The sequence below is a fragment of the Psammomys obesus genome, unplaced genomic scaffold (genome assembly GCF_907164565.1).
Source record: "Psammomys obesus unplaced genomic scaffold, mPsaObe1.curated_primary_1811, whole genome shotgun sequence".
NCBI lineage: Eukaryota > Metazoa > Chordata > Mammalia > Rodentia > Muridae > Psammomys > Psammomys obesus.
In genome coordinates this window covers 57,351,027-57,364,057 of record NW_026585895.1, presented here as the reverse complement: position 1 = coordinate 57,364,057, position 13,031 = coordinate 57,351,027, and positions in this window count along the sequence as shown.

Genomic DNA, 13,031 nt, shown 5'->3' with positions numbered 1-13,031 from the left:
TGTAGAGCCTTGGGACACAATTCAGCATCCTGTTGTATATCTGACCTCCAAATCAAATTCTCCATGGGAGGCCTGGTCTCCCATGTATTTGTGACCCAGATGTATCCAAGATAGCACCTGTCTTACTGTATGGCTGTATGATTGGCTGGCTGAATGGATAGATGGGTGGATGGGTGGATGACTGGATGATGGTAGATGGGTGAATGGATAAGTGTGTAGATGGACAGATATGTGAATGGATGAACTGGAACCTTGGATGAGAGAGAAAAGAGCACTATCATTCATCACTCCCTCCATCCATTCTGTGGATGCAATGTGATCAGCTGCCTCAAGTTCCTGCTACCATCTTCCTCGCTGTGATGAATGCATTCTAGAACTGTGAGCTATAAACCTTCCCCCTCTTAAGTTGCTTTTCATCAGATATTTTGTCACAGTGATGAGAAAAGTAAATAATATAAGCTCACCAAACACCACAGCAGGCTTAGCCGCCATTTCTTTCTTCAAAACAAAACAAAAAAAAACTTCTTAGTGATTCTTGGTGAGTTTCCCATCATGCACTTCAGTTCCGCTCATCTTATCTCCTCACATTTGCCCTTCATCCTTGCTACCGCCTCCCAAAATAAAACACATACACAAACAGACAAACAAACAAAAAAAAAAAAAACACAAAGCATAGAAAACATGTCATTGTGGAAGCTGTAGTATGTCCCACAGTGTGTCTCATAGCATAGCCCTATGCCCACACATTTTCACTTGTAAATATTCATTACAATGAGTCATTGGTCTGGCTTCTGCAACACCATCAATACTGAACCCTCACCATGCTTCCTCCCAGTTATCCTGTTGTTACCATGTGTCATGGAAATCCTGCTGCTTTGGATTAGCAGGACTGGCGCTTTCATGCATCCCATGATGCAGATTATAGTGGGACTTTCTCAGACCCACAAGCATATGAATAATGATGCAGAGGGTTTTTAATAATTTAAAGCTTGAGCCTTTTAGCTTTGGCAGTGTCCCAACTACTCTAAACTTACGCTGGCTATCTTACCATGAATTGCTGCATAACTAGAACTATACCTTTCTCTGCTCTGCTGCAATTCATCCTGTTCCCTCTGTGTCTGTCCCCTAAGTCTTCTGAGTCACCTTTTTTCCCCAGCATCCCTCTCTCTGCCTAGACGTTCCTCCCCCACTTCCTAATGAGCTGTTGGTTGTCAGACAATAGGCAAGTGAGGAAAGACGAATATTTACAAAATAGAAAACCAACGATGGCCATAGAAATAACAATACCAAGATCCGACTAGTACTTAGCTAGTTTAAACTCTGCCAGTTTAGCAATCAACAATCAAATACATAAAGACACACTTTCACACACACACACAAACACACACACACACACACTGTACCACACATCTTCCCTTTCTAGTCCAATAAAATGGCCTTTTCTCTATCAATAAACTATATACAATAAGAACACTTATGAGAAGCTGGAGAGATAGCTTAATGGTTAAGAGCACTGTCTGCTCTTCCAGGGATTCTGAGTTTAATTCCCAGTAACTACATGGTGTCCTAATGCCCTCTTCTGGCATGCAGGTGTATATGCAGTCACAGCACTCATACACATAAATAAATTAATCTTAAACAAAAGAACAGTTGTGAGAGCTATCAGGTAAGAATTATATTCACAATGTCCAGACCGTTTGTCCTATCTTGGTGAGTCCAAAGTTTTGTACCTAAATTACTTTTCTACCATTAGTCAAGCTTTCACATAAAACATCTTAGACCTGAAAACATTTTCTTAAATCCTAACCAACTTAAATATCTTTTAGTCTTTATAAATTTAACACCTCTTTTGTGAGTTTTTCTTTTCTGAATTTGATAATAAGGAAAACTGTTAAGACTATATCTAGTCTTCAACCACATAGGAGACATGAGAAGGATAAATTTTACCTGAATAAACAATAAGGGCAAAGCAAGCAGCTTCCAAATCTATAAAAATGACCAGGACTAATGGCTACCTGGTCAGTCAACCTGTGTCAGTGCGGCATTCATCTTCATCTGCCAAGCCTAGATGATCTTGACAGACATTTTCATGAAGCATGAATTTTGGAGGACTGTCCTGCCTTGTCTCGGACAAGTTGGGCAACCGACTTTCCAGTATCCTGTTGTCCATAGTTTAGACAGAATACTGTCAACAGTAGAGATAAGCGACAGTTTTGGTTTTTGTTTTTGTTTTTTTCACAGTGGCTAGATTTGCCACATTTGAAGCAAGCTCTTCAGTGTCCATCTTCTTCTTTGGAGTAAAATGGGCATTCTTCTAGAAGCTGACATGTCTCTGTCAGAAAAGCCTTTTATTATTAAAACATCCTAAATGCCATATTTCTCAGATCTCTGTATCTTTTGAGGATCATCTATCTTTCTAAAGTATATCTAAATAGATAAACGTTGTTTGTTTTTAGCTACTTACTTTGAAAATGTAGCAGAAGGCTTAATAAGACTTATTCCAGTAACCAACTACACTAGTCCTAACTTGACTACAAGTACAGTTCTAAACACATTAAAAATTCTGATTATTTATAAGTGATTGACTGCTAACTTGTATTTATTAATTATCCTTAACAGTTTATAATAGTAGCTTTCATATGACTAGAACTTTGCATTAAATATTAAATGAGTTGCATATGTACAATACCTTAAACAAGAATTGAAACATATGTATATATATATATATATATATATATATATATATATATGTTGCTGTTAATTTAATGGCATGATCTAATAATGTTTATTAAAAGCCCTATAATTATTACGGTGGCATATTTAACCCGCTCTCACAATCAATAAAAGACAGACACCTGATAGATTTTAGAATAGCCTTATTTCACCTGGAGCAGGGCAGAGATTAACCTTCTAAACTGCCTTTATCTCCCAGCTCCATCCCAGGCTACCTCCCATCTATAATTCCATTAATTCTTGCTTATTCTTCATCTGGGCCACTTCCTCCATCCATGCCAGCCAAGTGCTTCTCACATGCTAAGCCATGATGGCTCTCTCCTTGTTTACTCTTCCTCTTCTCTCTCCCATGATCCTTCTTGTCCCCAAAGCCTGTGAACTTTGGCCACAAATACCCCATTCTGCCTTGCCCAGGTTTAGGCCTTTTAATCAGCCAATCAGGAATAACTTCTTAGGCAAGGTTACAAAGTCATTTTGAGGTACGTGAGTGTCTGCTCAGAAAATAGGCCTCAAGGAGCAAATTAATTAACAATCAAATACAAAGCATCAGACCATGGTGTTACACATGCACACACACACACACACACAATATTGTAGCAAATATAACCTTATATTTCTCTCAATATACAAAAAATCTATACCAATATAAAATATTTGAGATTTGTTGTTGTATTCTTAGTCTAAAAGGAGATACAGTAATCCATCCTTCTTTTTCCTATCAAGGAGATACAATAATCCATTATTTTTCCTTTCTTTTCTATATCCCCCCTTTTTGTCTTTTCATCCCCTTTTCATCTCCTAACACTAGATAGGAAGAAGGAAGGACAGAGGGGAGAAAGAGAAAGAAAGAAAAAGATCCCTGAATTTAATCTCTTTTACTTTGTTTCTTCCCTGAGCATGACCACTAACAAATTGTAACCAACCCCCTAAAGGATGACAAACATCCATAATCCAAAAACATGACCAAAAAACACCCACCCCACCACTCAGGAATGAGAGTGTTGTGTTCTTTAAATTGCTTCCTGTTGTCTGGGGGCAAAGGCATCTTTTGAAGCCCTAAAATTTGGGAAATTGGCTAATTCCTAGCGGAGCTAGCTGTTTCACTTACTGTCCAGCCTCTGTGGGAAGGAAAGCCAGGGCTTAACTGAAGTCCTGGCTGAAGCAGCCTATCCTGGAAATCTACATCCCTCCCCAAAGTTTTATATATTCTCCTCATCCCCGGAATAAAGTTGATCTGCCTCCCTTTAGCAAATTCCAGATCATTTCATTCCTGCTCCTCCAACTCCTGACCCCCGTTCCCTTTGTCCTCAGGAACCAATGGCCATGATACCTGGGGGTGGGGAGGCAGGGAGACCACAGTAGGAAAGGAAGTTTGGCCACCATGTGACAACAGGACAAGTGTCAGAAGAACCACATATGTGACCATGTCAGAGGGTTCTAACCCAGCCGTTATCACCACAGCAGACCTAGCTGGGATGAAGTGACAGAGGGTGCTGAATTCAGACCTAAGAGCAGCATGGCCTCTGTTCTTATCCTAGAGCTGTCTCCTTGGGGGCACATGGCTGCAGAGCTCCTAGGTGGCTCTGTCTCCTGACACAGAAAATTCCCCTTTGTGGCTATACCTTCTTGAAGCTGCAGTGAGGTTGCTTTTACCATGGCAGAAAGCAGGGCACCAGGACATTCTCCAACACTAACAAAATGTATGACCTTCTAAAGACCCAACACCTTTCTAATATCATTTGCATTATGGTTTTCACACTTTCTTTTATAGGAAGAATGGGGAAATGCCCTAAAAAGAGATAGACTCCACTGTGATTTGTTTGGGGGAAAGAATCATTTACAAGAATATACCACCATCTCAGAAATATTCCAAAAACATTAAAATCCACAACACAGGAGCCCGAAGAAGTTCTCAATCTCCTGGCAGCGGCCATCCATTCCAGTCCTCTTTGGAATGTTTGCTTTAAAAACAAAACCCTTCTGCGTAAACTGCAGGTGAACTAGCCCTAGCCATAAACTGAACAAAGACCAGTAGAAGAGGTTCCAGTGAAGCCAAAGAGGAAATGGCAGAGCTCAGACATAATGAGTACAGGAGTGTGCACATGTACAGAGTAACTGGCCAATTTCTGAAAAAGAAAATATTCCGGTGAGATAGATGGAAGAAGATGGAGAAGGGAGGAAGGGTACTCACAACAACAGACTATCATTGAGGACCACAGACTGTTAACCACCACCACAGAGCCCCAAGGTGTGTGTGTGTGTGTGTGTGTGTGTGTGTGTGTGTGTGTTTCATGTCTCTTTCTCAGCTTGAAAACACACATTTGAACAGCCACAGACCTTTAACTCCAGAGAGAGGCAGTGATCCTTCACACAGTTGGAGGTTCCTGCTTTGAACTGTATCCCCAGCTGATCAGTGTGTAGGAGGCAATGTATAGGCTGGGTCCAGCGGGTGGCTTGCAGAGGTCACAGCAACTACACCCTCCAGTGTTCTTAAACTTCATTTTACTGTCTTTTCCTCTCAAACTCAGTTCCAGCCAATGTTTTGGAGAAGCAGGTAATGGCAGGTCAGCCTCTAAGTTAGTTCCACATGTCCTCTACCCTGGCTGGAGCCTCAGCCTTGCTTCTTTTCCTTTTAGTGAGGCTGAAACTGGGACCCAGGAACTTGAGGTCTCATGTGTGCTAGGCACATACTTGATACTGAGATTCCTACCCCTTAACCCTCATAAGGTCATAATTTCCAGAGACTTTACCTTCACTGACCTTAAATTTGGGTTGTTGGTGTCTCGTGACCTTCACTCATAGGTTTAAAGGTACCCCAGGGCCCCTCAGTTACACAATGAGCATCCTCTCATATTCTAAAGCAGAAACCCAACTTCCTCTTGGCAGGGAGGAATGAGTCCCTCTCACCAAGACAATGCCCCCTCCCCTTTTCTGCTGGTCAGTTCAGTGGTATGAAGACCTCTAACAGTCAGATGGGGTCTTAACATTCTCATATGCTGAGGTAAATAGAACCAAAAGCTAGCTGACCAGACAGGAAACAAACTTGTGAGCGGGCAATTGAGTGGTTGGACCTTCCCACATCAATTGGCTCCTCAGAATCCTCAGTAAGGAGACAGCATTTGACTATACCCTTGCTCTTACACCAGAGCAGCCACTCTGTCACTCTGTCCCTGTCACTGCTGTCAGGGAGTTGCCCTACTCATCTTCCAGGGCAGCCTCTAGTAGAATGGGAATGTCATGGCAAGAGCCCCCTGCACTTGTTTTGGGATACAAGAGTCTTGGGAGACAGGAGCAATGTTGTGAAGGATGCAGGCATGGAATCTTCCAAAGGCCTCCTTGAACACAAGTGGCTAGTTGCCCCAGCTGGCTTGCTTCTCCCCCCAGGGCCCTCCACACCCTTCCTAGTCGTGAATATGAGGATCCAGAAAAAAAGCAAAGGACTCCCATTATGAAGGGAGCCATGTTTGTGAGATGCTAGAGGGGTGCTCTATCCACTTGGGCTCCTCTTAGGCTTCCAGGAGCCAGCACACAGAGGTGACTGTGCGGGAGCCAGAATGCAGCAAGTATTATACAGGGGTCAGAGTGCAGGAGCTGGGGTATACCAGATGATAATCAGTAGCCAGAATGAAGGGGCTAGTGCAGGGATTGGCATGGGAGTTGGACATGAATTCACATGGATCAGTGTTGGGTTGGAAACTTTTTAGTCTCATCTGGGATCCTCAGCTAGATGTGGGGTAGGAACTGAGCTTGGGCATTGCTCCCCAAATGAGGGTGGGATCCTTCTGGGTTCCATTTCTAGACCCTGCCTAGCTCTGCTTGGACAGCAAACCTAGCCTTGCCAGGTGGCCAGATAAGTCTCTTTACTTTGGCCTATGAGCAGCCCCTCCCATCACCACCTGGGCCTGCTGGGCCTGGACCAGGCTGCTGGGCTTCAGAGCTGAGCCTGCAGTTTGCTGGGAATGAAACTGGGTCAGCTGGACAAGGACCAAGCCTGTGAGCCTCCCTTCCCATCGCCACCTGGGCCTGCTGGGCTCTAGAGCTGAATTTGCAGTTTCCTGGAGGTAGATGTAAACAGCTAGACAGGGGACTGACTGATCAAGTGAAAGACCTGACCCAGCACCACAGAGTGCTCCTCCCTCAAGACCCTTCCGCTTTATCCCTCCCACCGTACCTTTTGGGTCCTAAGGGAGGCCCTCCAGGTCTTATAGCTACTCCTTCCCCAGGGAAAACTGCTTTTCCTAATCCTACACTGGTTTTGCCCCCACTGCATTTCTTTTAGCGTTATTGTGTCTCACACCATGAAGCTCCCTGGGAATACCACAGGATCAGGACATATGTGTTGCTGGCATGATCTAGGGGTCCCTCTGCTCTTCTTGGTCCATAGGGAAAGACAAAATGATGTAACAACCATCTCTCTTCCCCGACCTCTGTGAATCTGAGACACACCCACCATGCTTAAAGTGAGTGACTTAGGGGTTTAGTCCTAGCCCTTCAGGGTGTTTGTTTCTGAAGTGAAAGCCAGTGGAGGAAGCATGGAGGTCCCTGACTTCAGCCAATGATAGGGTCAGCCCTTCCTCCCCACCAGGCTAGGCAGGAGCCCTTCATCCTTCAGCAGGAGTCAGATAGGTGACTAGCTGGGCAGCTGGAAGTGTGGATAGAGGATAGAGCAGAGAAGCAGAGAGGGAACTCAGGTTGAGGCCTGGAAGGACATGGGGGTGGGCAGGCTGAGGCAGGCTGGGGAGGAGGGTTGAAAGGGAGGGAGGAAGAGGCCCTTGGGTCTGTCCTTTGCTCCTGGGCTGGGGTTAGAGCTTACCCTGCAGTTATCTGGGAGGGTAAGTGCAGAATGGCAGGTCCTGGTCCCCTGAGATGCCCAGTCATTAGGGGACTATCACTTGACTAAGGGCTTACCTGTAGTCAGAGTGCTGGTCAGGAAAGAATCTCTATGCTCCATTTTTACCCCACTGTGGTCACTGTTGTAGTCTGGAGGAACTCCACCCCAGACAGCTTGAGGCTAAGACTGATTCTGGACTAGCAGGTAACGGGGCTTCCGAGTTGGAGCCCAGTCTGGGGAAACCAGGGCTCAACTGGAGCCCAGCCTGGTGGGTAGGGAGGATGGCTTTGTGGAGGGCTCTGACCTTGAGACACTCCTCCACCCCAGGTTGTATAGAACCAGGGCTGCCTACCTGTGCTTGTCACCACCATGACTGAAACTGTACTACTCAAACAGCTCCTCAGAGGCATTGCCACTGCCACTTGTTCCCAGTTGAAAGAGACAACTGGGCAGTAAGGTGAGAAGGAGTTTGGCTTCTTGATTCAGATAGAAGATGCAGGAGTGGCCAGGGTGGAGGTGTGAGTTTCTTCCAGAGTCAGCATGAACATGTAGATGAGTAAAATGATGGCCAGGTGGGAGTGCCCAAGATGTGTAGGTGCCATGGGGTCTGAGATCCAATTGAGCTATCCCATACTAGGCCCAGGCCTCTAGAGAAGCCTGAGATTCTCATAGAGATGGGGGTGTTAGGATTTTGGAACCAAACCTGCTTCTGGGTTGCCTAGCAACTTATGTCATCATGTGTCGCTGGCCAGGTGGCCACACCTGGAAGGCGTGGTTACCTTGCCCCTTAAAGGGACAACCTGACACATGGCCCCTCTCTTGGCCCTTTCTCTCTTGGTCTCTCCTGCTCCTGGCCTCTTGGCCTTTTCTCCTTTCTCTATCAGGGCGCCCCCTCTCTCTTTCCCCTTCTCTCTCTTTTCCCCCACCATGTCTTGCTCTCTCCCTTCTCTCCTTCTCTTTATACCCACCTAAAAAACCTCTTCATATAAAACCTGTTGTAGTCATCATGATTTAATTCGTTCCCATCATCTGGTGCCATGACTTGGATGGGTTACCCTGGCCCAGCCAAAAACCATCCTTGGACTCAGATGGCTACAACAGATGTTTTCTCTACTCTACCTATGTCTAAAAATCTTTACTCTTCAACTATCTCGCATGGCTGGTGGCTGGGGAGGAGTCCCAACGCGGCGCTACCACTGCAGCGGCAGGGGGCGCCGGCAACCTGAGGTGGCTACCATACTGGAGACCCACTCGGTGGTCCCTCTGCCACTACCCGCCCAGCGGTGGTCGTATCTGGACCCCTCGGCCCTGATGCCTGGACGAGCAGAGCAGGGTGGTTGGCAGTGGTCAGAGCTGTGCCAGCGTCCCTGGGGGGTGAGTTTGTGCCGCGCCTCGGAGATTCACGCTGCGCTAAAATCGGCTTGAGAAAATCTGCTTGGCGCGCTGCTTTAGATAAGGAATCAATGGAAACCCCCCCCCACGGCTGCCTGAGCTCCCTTAAACGAGATTTTAAATCTCCCGTGAGATTTCCGAAGCCATGTTGGTTATGGGAGGAAATGGGTGGAACCATAGCTTCACTACGGCTCCACACTATGACTCCAGGTAGAGTCACTGCCATTTTGACTCAGGGCAATTTGGCTCCTTGCCATGCGCTTGCCCCTCCCTCCCCAACCAAGCTGCTTTCTTTCCTCATTCTGCATTTGTACTCTGGCTTTTAAAATTCTGAATACCTTAAGGTGGTGTTTCCAAGCTTTAAAAAATCTTTTTCTTCCTGATTTCTGTATACTCTGCTCTTATATTTTAAAAGTTTTAAGTTCCATATCTAATGATTTATATAATCTTCTCATTGAGTTTACATTTACAAGACTTCCTTAATCATAACTAACTGTTTATTTTATCTTTTAGACTAGGCCTCAACAACAAGCCTCATTTTAAATTGGTATAATTTTTTATAAAAATTCAAAGTTATGTTTTACTATCTATAATTCAACCCTACTTCAAAATAAATTTTAATATTCAAATTAAGATGGTTTAAAATGTATATCTAACTGCCTATATCTTTTCAGTTCCTAAATTAATAAATGCTGTTGCTGTTTCTCCTGATATTTGCTGCCTATGATTGAGATTCACCACTAGGCTTTCCGGCTAATGGCTTTGCTATAATAAATTCAAATAAAATTTCAAAATTGCTTTATACTGTTCTACTAAATTGTTGATTTTAAAACTCATAACTCAGGTTGGTTACTACATATAGCATTTTACCAATATTCTAAATTAATATCTATTAATTTTAGAGAATATATTTATGTTAAAAACTATGCTATATCTTTACTATCAAAAGGTTAAAATATGCTTGGTCTTATTTTCTAAAAATGGTATTATTATTATTATTAGTCTATAGTATAGCCTTAGACTATTATAAGCTATAAACTTTTTATATACTAAATCCTACATAAAAACTCTTGTGCTCTCACATTAATGGACTATATTTATGACTTTTAAGGTTCTAACTTAACAAGAACAAAGCTTAAAATCCTAATCTTTAATGGTTAACAAATACAAGTTAATAGTCATCTCATAGATATCCAAATATATATTTATAGATGCAAACATGGTCTCACTGCAATTTTTAATAAACAGCTGAAGATGGTCCTTGAGTCACCATATAGGAGTTGGTAAAAATAATCTCCAGACCTTAGCTGTGCTCTGAGGCTACTGGCATCCCTGCACAAAAGACAAGAGGTCTGCAGGGCCCCATCCCACTGGGGTAGAGCCAAAATTCAGTTCCACCAGGTGACTGTTTCAAGTGCAGCCAAAGGAGACGCTGGTCCGGCTGCTGCCTCAACAAGCCACACACTGCCTGCTGGCAGACTGGCCTCTGGAAGTCAAATGCTCCCAAGCAGGCTTGTCCTTTGTGCCCAGCCTTGGAGGCTCAACCAGCACAAGAGCCACAGACACTTCCAGCCTTCCAGCTCTTTGGCCTGGCGGAGGACAAATATATGGCTCTTTGATTCAGCGATCTCCACCACTCTCACCCAACCCAGAGTAACATTACAGATCTGTTTTGGCCTCACAATGGGGTCCCACAGACATGTTTGCCAACTTCTGTCTTGGGAGACTTGAGATGCTTTCCCAGTTCTCTTCATATGCAGAAAGACCAGGCCTTATGCCAAGTCCTAAAGTTACTATTGTCAGGCCTAGACACAATATGCCTTGTTGCCAGACACAAAAACAGAGCTGAATGTAACCATTTACCATCCTTTATTTAGCTAAAGGACAATAAATGTTCATAGCAGTCTCACCTATGTCTCATGGTAAATAACTAGATACAAAGCCCCCCCCCCCTCAAAAAATATTATTTGAGAGTCTAAAAGAGCATCTTAAGATTGATAAACACTATTTATACATGCTTGAGAGTCTAAGAAAATGCCTTAAGATTGGTAAACATAAGTTATACATGCTTGAGGGTCTAAGAAAGCATCCTAAGGTTGGCAAATGCGAGTTATAGATATTTAAATGTCTAAAAAATGTTTTAAGATTGGTAAATGCAAGTTATTAAGATTATAAGGTCTAAGGTAATTTAAGATATCCTAAATAGATAAAAATGCTTAATATTTCCTCCTGTTCCTATGCTACTGTTGCATTGACTGTCCAGAGTTTTAACCTTTATCAATAGAGTTCTGATTTATTAATCTAACTCTAATACAAAAACATTCCACTATATCATGTACTATCATGGTTCCAAGGTCAAGATTTTAAATCTCCATGAAGTGTGCTTATATTAAAAGTTAAGATCAAGTGAGTTTCCCCTTCTACTTCATGAAAGGCTTGTGCCTTTTCAGAGCTCACCTTAAAGAATGCTTATGCTGTTAACACAAATGTGTATGTCTACTGCATTTTCTACAATGTATATTTCAGTGTAGACTACAATTGTGATGCTACCATGTCTAAAGTTTTATCTCCTTCTTAAAACTTAAAGAGTAACTCTTGTAAGCTGCAGGAAATCACCTAAATCCACCTCTCAGGTCAATGGGGCTCCAGATAAGTACTGTACTTATTGCCTATCTCAGAAAGTGGGACTCCTCCCCTTTCCCTGGTTTTGGGACTTTTCCTTTACTGGCTACCACACTGCTATTTACTACATGCAATACTGGCTGGGTTGGTGAGTTCTCCTCATTAGCCAGCCACTAGATTGGTGAGTTCACGTCATTTATCAACATAAAACACCTCTCTTGGTAGGGGAAGCTTGACTGCTGAGCTCTGGCAACTTCCTACTATCTTTTGAGATAGAGGGACACACACCCCTCAGTCATAGTCTTTACTGGCTATGGCTGATCCTCTCTGCTGACCTCATGCACAATCTGTTCTCCCCCCTCTCGCATGTATAGGAAAATCCTAGTGCTAGGCAGACTGTGCTTTCGGGCATCTGTGCCCTGGTCTCTGGCCAAAAGCTGATGAACTATTGGATCAGGTAGGACCGCTCATCTGAGTCACACCTTGCCTTTGGGACGCCTTTGGAAGGTCACTGATTTCTCCCAATGGGGAACGCCCAGATGCCCGTTCTTCCAGATTCTCCTCTGGGATGTCTTCTGGAGAATTTCAGGTTTCTACACCTAGTGCCTGCTAGCACTAGGGCCTCTATGTTTACACATTTCTGTAACAAACCTCGCCTCAATGACAGATCCAAAACAAAGCCTTTTTAATTACTGCCAGTGATTGGGTAAATGAAAGTCCCCTCAGGTAAACAGAGGTTCCCATGTTTAAGTCTCACTGATCCAAACCATCCACATCTGTTCACTCTCCCAAATGTTTTAAATATATACCTAAAGGATTTTTTTCCATAATCTACTTAATATTTTGCCTATATATATGTTTCAGTGTCCTGCCAGACACAGATGTTTCCTATAGCCACAACAGCACCAAAGCAACTACAAGTGTTCCAGTCTGACCTCACAGACTCCCAACACGCTGGACCTGCACCTTCCCTCCCAGCCATGGGTGTTCTCACAGACCTTGACCAGCATCAAAACAGCCTGTTCTTCCTGGACTTGGCCAACATTTCAGCCTTTTGACCTCCCTACAGCGCCCCCAGAGTCAGCAGGAAGTAGCTGGAAGAGAATCTACGCCTGTTATTCACATATTATTAACAAAAGGCTAGAATCAGAACAAGGACAAGCAGCTCCAGGTTCTCTCAGCATTCCTCAGTCCCTACCTGCTGCCTTGCATGGCTGGCAACTCTCTACTGACAACCCTCTATCCTAAATTTTCCAGGGCAGAGGCTGCCCTTCCTCCTCTTGACCATGTAATCTGACCATTTTGTTGCTATAATTTTTCTCTCTCTTAACCCCTTGCATGACAACCAAGAGCCACTTCCAATGAACCTAAATTCATATACTTTAACTTATCTTACATGAGAAGCAGCCCAAGTTTCTCATTTTTTAATTATAGAAAAAGGGAGGAATGTTAG